The 7,976-nt window shown below is 42.4% G+C and overlaps 1 pseudogene; it reads right to left on the reverse strand.

Annotated features, from left to right (window-relative positions):
• Nucleotides 1-7,451: 7,451 nt before the first annotated feature.
• The window catches only part of LOC103269996, a 4,308-nt pseudogene continuing 3,783 nt past the window's right edge, over nucleotides 7,452-7,976 (reverse strand).

The following is a 7,976-nucleotide window of genomic DNA, read 5'->3' on the forward strand; positions in this document are numbered from 1 at the left end:
CAAAAAGTTTGGCCAGGTGGCGGCATGCACCTGTAGTTCTGGCTGCCTGCAAGGCCGAAGTGAAGGATCACGAGCCCAGCGGGCCGACGCTGAGGTGGCCGTGAGCGAACCACTGCACTCCAGCCTGAGTGATGGCGTGAGACTCCGGCTCAAAAAAAGAAAGCCAGTCTCCAATTCTTTGAGCTACATACCTCCCTAGAAGTGAAATTGCTGGGTCATAGGATAATAGTACGCTTAACTTCTTGAGGCACTGCCAACCTGTCTTCCACAGTAGCTGCACCATTTCACATTCCCACAAAGATCGTCAAAACTTGTTGTTTTGTTGGTTTTGCTGATTTGCTTGCTTTTCTTATCACAGCCACCTCAGTGGGCCTGTTGTTTTGACATACAAGTTGCCCAGGCTCTCTAATAACTAATGACATTGAACATGTTTCATAAGCTGGTTGGCCACTCATTTTATCTTCTTTGCAGAAATGTCTGTTCAAGTCTTTCTTCCATTTTTAAATTGTTATTGTTTTACTGATGAATTATAAAATTATTTAGACACTCTGGATTATACAATTTGCAAATATCTTCACTCTGTGGGCTGTCTTTTCATACTCTTGATACTGTTCTTTTATGCATAAAAGTTCTCTTAAGTCCAATTTATCTATTTTTTCTTTTGCTGCTTATGTTTTTGGTGTTAAATCTAAGAATCCTTCCCAAATCTGAGGTCACAAAGATTTACCCATTCTTTTCTTTGAAATAGTGAAGTGTGAGCCATGTATAGCCAAATTTTTTTTTCCCAATATCGTTTTGGCTATACATGGTCCCTTGCAGTTTCATAAATTTGAGAATCGGGTTTTCAATTAAAAAATTAAAACTTTGATAGTGGTTGCATTCAATCTTTAGATTCCTTCAGGGAGAACTGTCATTTTAACATTATTAGGTCTTCTGATCCAAGAACTTGAGATGACTTTCCTCTTATTTAGGTCTTTACTCTTAATGTAATTATTTTTAATTTAATTCTTTCAGTAACATTTTACAGGTCTCTGAGTATGAGCACTTTCTAGGTTAAACTTAATTGCAGGCATTTTTTTCTTTCTGATGGTATTATAAATTGAATTGTTTTATTAATTCCTTTCCAAATTTTCTGGTGCTGATGTATAATGATATAACTGACATTTGTGTGTTGATCTTATGCCCTTGCTGCTTTAGCGATTTATTATCCCTAAGAGACTTTTTGTAAATTATTACTATTTTTGAGTCGGAGCCTCACTCTGTCGCCCAGCCTGGAGTGCAGTGGCATGCTCAAAGCCACCACAGCCTCAATCTGCTAGGCTCAGGCCATCCTTCTGCCTCAGCCTTCCAAGGAGCCAGAGCCACAGGCGTGCACCACCACACTCAGCTAATTTTTGATTTATTGGAGGAACGAGATCTCACCAAGTTGCCCAGACTGGTCTCAAACCCCTGGGCTCAGGCAGTCCTCTCGCCTCCGCCTCTCAAAGTGCTGGGATTACAGGCATGAGCCACTGGCGTCTGGCCAGACTTTTTGTAAATTGTTTAGAATTTTCTATACATGTCATTTGTGAGTAGAAATTGTTTCTTTTCCAATTTGGAGGTCTTTTCTTTTTATTGCCTAATTGCTATTGCTCGAATGAAAATGGCAAAAGTGGGACATCCTTGTCTTGCTCCCGATCTTAGGGGGTAAGTTTTCAGTCTTTTATCATCAGGTATGATGTCATCCATGGGTTTTCAATAAATTCCCACTATCATGTTGAGGAAGTTCCCTTTTATTTCTAGTTTGTTTGTTTTTTAATCATCAAAGGGTGGTGGAATTTGCCCAGTGGGTTTTTTTCCCTGCGTCAATTTACATGATTATGCAGGTTTTTAACTTCTCTTAATGTGGTATATCATGATATGTGAACTCCCTTTTTCCAAAGGCTGAGTTCATTCATCCATCCCAAATCTGTCCTTTTCAAGGTCTAGTTTAAATGTCACCTTCATAAAACCTTTCTTGATTTTCCAAGCCTAGAGCAATCTCGTCCCATCAGAAACCTTGGACTTTGCATGACAATTCACGTATCTCCCAAAAACCAATTAAATTTATATGTTCCTTTTTCCTTGAGGCTTGTTATCGCTGTATCTCCCTTAGTGTCTTTAACTGAGACACTGTTAATATGGGACGCAAGTGGAACACTTAATGTCTGGTGAGTTGAAAATGAATGAAAAAATGAGAAACTCTAGGCATTTACAACATTAGTGTATTGAATGTAAATAACTACTGTACATAAAGGTATTGGTGACTAAATACAAGTAAATATTATGGCACAAAAATCTTAACTTGCATAGACAGATATCTGTTAAGAAAAACAGTAATCTTCAAGACTAAAACTATCTTGCTGATATCTACTGAAAGAGAGAAAAATACCCTATTTGTTTTTTGTCTCAAAGTACCTAAATGAATCAAGCTATGAGACTCTGAGTACTATTCAGATCGGAATAATGAAGCAAATCATTGCTGTTTAAGGCTGGTCATTGTTATCATTTGAGCAAAATAAGTGTCTCAAATATTGAATTCAAACAGAACCTAACAAATCACAGCCACTTACTGGTACTCAGGAGGTAATCAGAGGTCCCTAAATGGTGTCTTTGCGACCATAGCCAGTGGAATAGACTAAAGCATTTCCCTTAATATTAGAATTAACCCTTGGAGACATATCTGAGTGTAAGTGGATTTTCTACTTCACATCAGGTTGTGATTTTTGTAACAAAAGTGCTGATAGTCTGTCCTTGGCTTTGAAAAGATTTTTATAGTAACTGAGAAACACATCCTCAGTTTTGATTACAGCATACATAAGATGGAAACAAAGTAATCGCAAGCTTTTAAAGTCCTCATTTTTAAGATTAAGAAAAATTCTCATTTTTAAGAAAATACAGCATTTCTCCAAGAGCGTATATTACCATACCCTTCGATCTTGCAGCAAGTAAGAGTGCCTGCTCTGTGTAGGCAATATGCCAGGCACTAGGGATCTGGTGGCAAGAGGTTCTCTTAATGATGGTGATGCATTTTAAATACAAGTGTAATGTCTTTGCAAGGTAAATTATATTTCTTCCAAACTAATTCTGTGGGGTGTCATAGGAGCAGAATTTTCAGACCCACAAAAAGAATGTGGAAAACTGCAAGGAAATACTCAAAAAATGGGGAAAGATCAGCAGCAGTCACAAAGATGTAGCAAATCATGCCCTAAGTTGCAATCTACAAGAATTGGTAGCTGTCTTGGAGAGAAAAGAGCAACTGTGCAACGGGTGAGCATTTTCTTCTTTAATCAACTGCAGGTTCTTTAAAAGTAATCAATATTCCTGACATCTGTATCGCAGTTATACAGCTACCAATATTTCTTCCACCTATTTGAATCCGAGTGCTGCTTCTGTGTTTGAAAGTATTGACGATAATCTAATTCCTTTCTTCTTCACTTTTAGGGTCTAGAATGACTTGAGAAAAGATTGTCAAAGAACAACATGAGGACTCGATGTAACAGCACAAGTTTAACAAGTCAAACAAACTTCAGCACTGCAGGCTGAAGTTGACAGGTTAGTGATCAAAACATTTTCATTCCTGTTGAAATGTAAAAATACTAGCAGGAAAATACAAAGCCAAATTGATCATTTTAAAAATAATTTTATTTGGGTAAAACAATGTATTTTTCTTTCATACTGGGAAATTTAAGTAGCGTTTCCTCTTAGTTGTATGTTTTAAATAGCAAATTATTTAACCTTAGGCCTTAATCAGCATACAAATTTTCGACATGCCTGAATAAATGTTAAATATCATAAGTTGGTGTGTTTTTGTTGTTTTGTTTTTTAATGGCGTGCACCTGTGGTTCTAACTACTTGGAAGGGCAGAGTTGGTGTTTTTATTCAAGAGTAAACATTTTCAGTCAGAAAGAAGGTATTCAAAGTATTTTTTTTTTTTTTGAGTTGGAGTCTCACTCTGTCACCCAGACTGGAGTGCAGTGGCCATTCCCGGCCACAGCAGCCTCGACTTGCTGGGCTCCGGCGATCCTTCCACCTCAGCCTTCCAAGTAGCTGGAACTACAGGCATGTGCTACCACGCCCGGCTAATTTTTGATTTATTGTAGAGATGAGGTCTCGCCAAGTTGCCCAGGCGGGTCTCGAACCCTTGGACTCAGGCAATCCACTCACCTCAGCCTCCCAAAGTGTGGGACTACAGGCTGAGCCACTGAGCCCAGCTGCTTTGCTTTTTCAGTGGTCAAATTTAAAATGAGTTTTCTTATTCTCTGTAAAATTTTATAGAATGATTTTTATCTAAAATAGCCTGTTTGGTTTGATTAAATTAATGGATATGCTAAAACAATGGCTGAAGTTTTGCTAGTTTTTTTGTACCAATATTTACATAAGTATATATGAAATATATTAAATCCAGTGAAATGGGACATCTGAGCTTGAAATAATGCTGACTGTATCTCATGGCAGCTGAACGCTAGGAGTGACTTATCTTTACCTTTTAGCCACATCATACTTGAGAGTATTCTTGGGCTTTGATTAGACACAGATGGTGGTTTAGGGACTCCCGGACAAAGAGCTGTGAGTGATCCTATAATAGCCTCTTTTTTCTTTTCTTTCTTTTTCTTTTTTCTTTGAGTTGGAGTCTCACTCGTTGCCCAGGCTGGAGTGCAGTGGCACGCTCATGGCGACCGCAGCCTTGACCCGCTGGGCTCAGGCAGTCCTTCCGCCTCAATCTTCCAAGTAGCTGGAACTACAGGCATGAGCCACCACACCTGGCTAATGTTTTTGTTGTTGTTGTTGTTTTTTGAGTTAGATCTCACTCCGTCACCCAGACTGGAGTGCAGGCCTGCTCACAGCCACCGCGGCCTCGACCTGCTGGACTCCGGCAATCCTTCCACATCAGCCTTCCAAGTAGCTGGAACTACAGGCACATGCTACCATGCCCGGCTAATTTTTCGATTTATTGTAGCGTTGAGGTCTCACCAAGTTGCCCAGGTGGGTCTCGCCAAGTTGCCCAGATGGGTCTCGAACCCGCGGGCTCAGGCAGTCCACTCACCTCAGCCTCCCAAAGCGCAGGCTGAGCCACAGAGCCCAGCTTCAAGATCTATTTTATTCATTTTATCTGAATTGGATCAAAGATATTTTCAGTTATGATATAAAAAGTCTTAAGATAAAAAATTCTTAGTAGAAAAGTTGTAAGACTATAATTTTTATTGCTTTTTTTTTTAAGACAGAGTCTAGCTCTGTCCCTCAGGCTAGAGTGCAATGGCATCACTGCAGGCTTGAACTCCTGGACTCAAGACAATCCTTCTGCCTGAGCCCCCTGAGTAACAGGGACTACAGGTATGTGCTGACATACTTAGCTAATTATTTTATTTTCATAGAGATAGGGTTTCACTATGTGGCCCAAGCTGCTCTCAAGCAGTCCTCCTGCCTCAGCCTCCCAAGGCACTGGGCTTTATGCTTTTCTCTATTTCCCAAGTTTTCTTCAATAAGCATTTCTTCTATAATCAGAAAAAAACATTACCAGAATATTTAAGATTATTCCTGGTTCTACACATGAGAACAAGGTAAACTGTTTATTTCTTCCAAACTTTATACTATTTGTAAACCACAACATAATTTAAAAACATAATCATCTACATTTTTTTGTTGTTGTAACAGAATTCAATTTTATGCCCTACCCAACAGGGTTTACAAGTGCTTTCCCAGCCGGGCACGGTTGGCTCAGCCTCTCATCCCAGCACTTTGGGAGGCCAAGGCAAGAGGATTGCCTGAGCCCGGAGGTTCATGATCAGCCTGGGCAACTTGGTGAGATCTCGTCTCTACAATAAATCACAAAAACTAGCCGGGGGTGGTGGCGTGCGTCTGTAGTTCCAGCTCCCTGGAAGGCTGAGGCGGAAGGATTGCCTGAGCCCAGAAGGTTGAGGCTGCAGTGGCCGTAAGCACACCCCTGCAGTCCAGCCTGAGCGACAGAGTGAGACTCTTGACTCAAAAAAAAAACAAAGACATGCTTTCCCATTTCCACGAAAGGACTTACCACTTTACTCATGCAGATGATAATTATATGGTGACAGTTAATCAGATGGGTGGATGACAGATTGAATGATATATGATGACAACGGTCCGGAAAACTGCTTCCCCTTCCATAGCCCACGGACCACAATCTCCAACTAATGTCAGTATCTTGCTACTCTGCAATATAGCTATGTCGTAAATAGATGGAAACAAGGTTCAGAAACTTAGGAGAGATGCAGGCATCTTTAGGCCAGTTTAGGTGTAGAAATTCATCAGACTGGACAATGTTTTAACATTTAAAGCTTTTTTGGACACACACACACACACACACACACACACACACAATCTATTAAAACTGGTTCCCAAAATTGTCCTAATTAATTTTTAAACATGATTAAATTTTTTCTTGACATTACCTCAAATCTCAAGTTTTCTTTGGCAATTACATCCAAAACTAAAATTTCACTTTAGAGCTTAGTTTATGTTTGTATTTTAGACTACCCTAAATTGACGTTCATCAGGATACCTTCCTCTAAGTCCTAATGGTTTATTATCTCCCCTTTAAAATGTGTAAGCAAGCCGGGCTCGGTGGCTCAGCCTGTCATCCCGCGCCTTTGGGAGGCCGAGGTGAGCAGATGGCCTGAGCCTGCGGGTTCAAGACCCGCCTGGGCAACTTGGCGAGACCTCATCTCTGCAATAAATCAAAAATCAGCCGCACGCCCGTAGATCCAGCTACTTGGAAGGCTGAGGCAGAAGGATCGCCGGAGCCCAGCGGCTCGAGGCTGCGGTGGCCGGGAGCGTGCCACTGCCCGACGGAGTGAGACTCCAACTCAAAAAAAAATAAAATGTGTGAGCAGGCCAGACACAGTGATTCATGCCTGGAATCCCAGAACTTTGGGAGGCCAAGGCAGGAGGATCGCTTGAGGCCAGGAGCTTGAGACCAGCTTGGGCATCATAGCAAGACCCCATCTCTACCAAAATGTTAAAAGTTAGATGAGGGAAGTGGCAAACACCTGGAATTCCTGGTACTTGGGAGGCTGAGGTAGGAGGATCTCTTGAGCCCAGGAGTCAGAATGATCGCACCACTGCCCTTCAGCCTCAGTACAGAGCAAGACTGTCTCTAAAATATCAGCGTAAAATGGATAAGCATCGTTTTTTTCTCTTTGGAGTCGGAGTTTCACTCCGTCTCCCAGGCTCACGGCCACCCTGGCGCCGACCTGCTGGGCTGCGGGGATCCCCCGCCTCAGCCTTCTCAGGAGCTGGAACTAGGCTGTGCTGCCACAGCCGGCTAAGTTTCTCTTTGTTGCCGGGGCTGGTCTTGAACCCCTCGACTCGGGCAACCCACCCGCCTCGGCCTCCCCGAGTGCTGGGGCTACAGGCCAAGCCACCGAGTCCGGCCGTGCATCTTTTAATCGCGCTGTCGTTCACAAGGACATTGTGGAGAAAACCCGTGAATTAAACACTCGTAAATCCTGTACTTGTGCTACCCGGGGCAACTTACCGCCGGACCGACGTCGGCCAGCCGAGGAGGCCGGCTCTCGTTCCCGCGCACGTGGCTGGCCGCAGCCCCTAAAGCAGCACCGGCCGGCCCTCCGCCTCCGGGACGGGTCAAGCCGGCCGCGGCGAAGGGCCGGGGCTGGCCGCCCCGGAGAAGAGGCGCGGTACTCCAGACTCGGGGATACCATGATCGGACTAGTAAAACAGGAATTCATATTTCTGTATACTCTCATGAAGAAAATAGAAAGATCACAACTTAACAGGCTACCAAGTCACATACGGAAGCTAGGAAAAGCAAGATCATCAAAACCCTAACTTCAGCAGATAATCCATATCACCAAAATAAAAGCCCAAAATCTGGGACATAGAGACAAAATGAAAAATACTAAAATCATGAAACAAAAGCTGGTTCTTTGAAAGAATAACCAAGATTGATGGTCCCCTACCTAGAC

This window comes from Carlito syrichta, unplaced genomic scaffold (genome assembly GCF_000164805.1).
Source record: "Carlito syrichta isolate Samal-C Ts95f unplaced genomic scaffold, Tarsius_syrichta-2.0.1 Scaffold107137, whole genome shotgun sequence".
Classification (NCBI taxonomy): domain Eukaryota; kingdom Metazoa; phylum Chordata; class Mammalia; order Primates; family Tarsiidae; genus Carlito; species Carlito syrichta.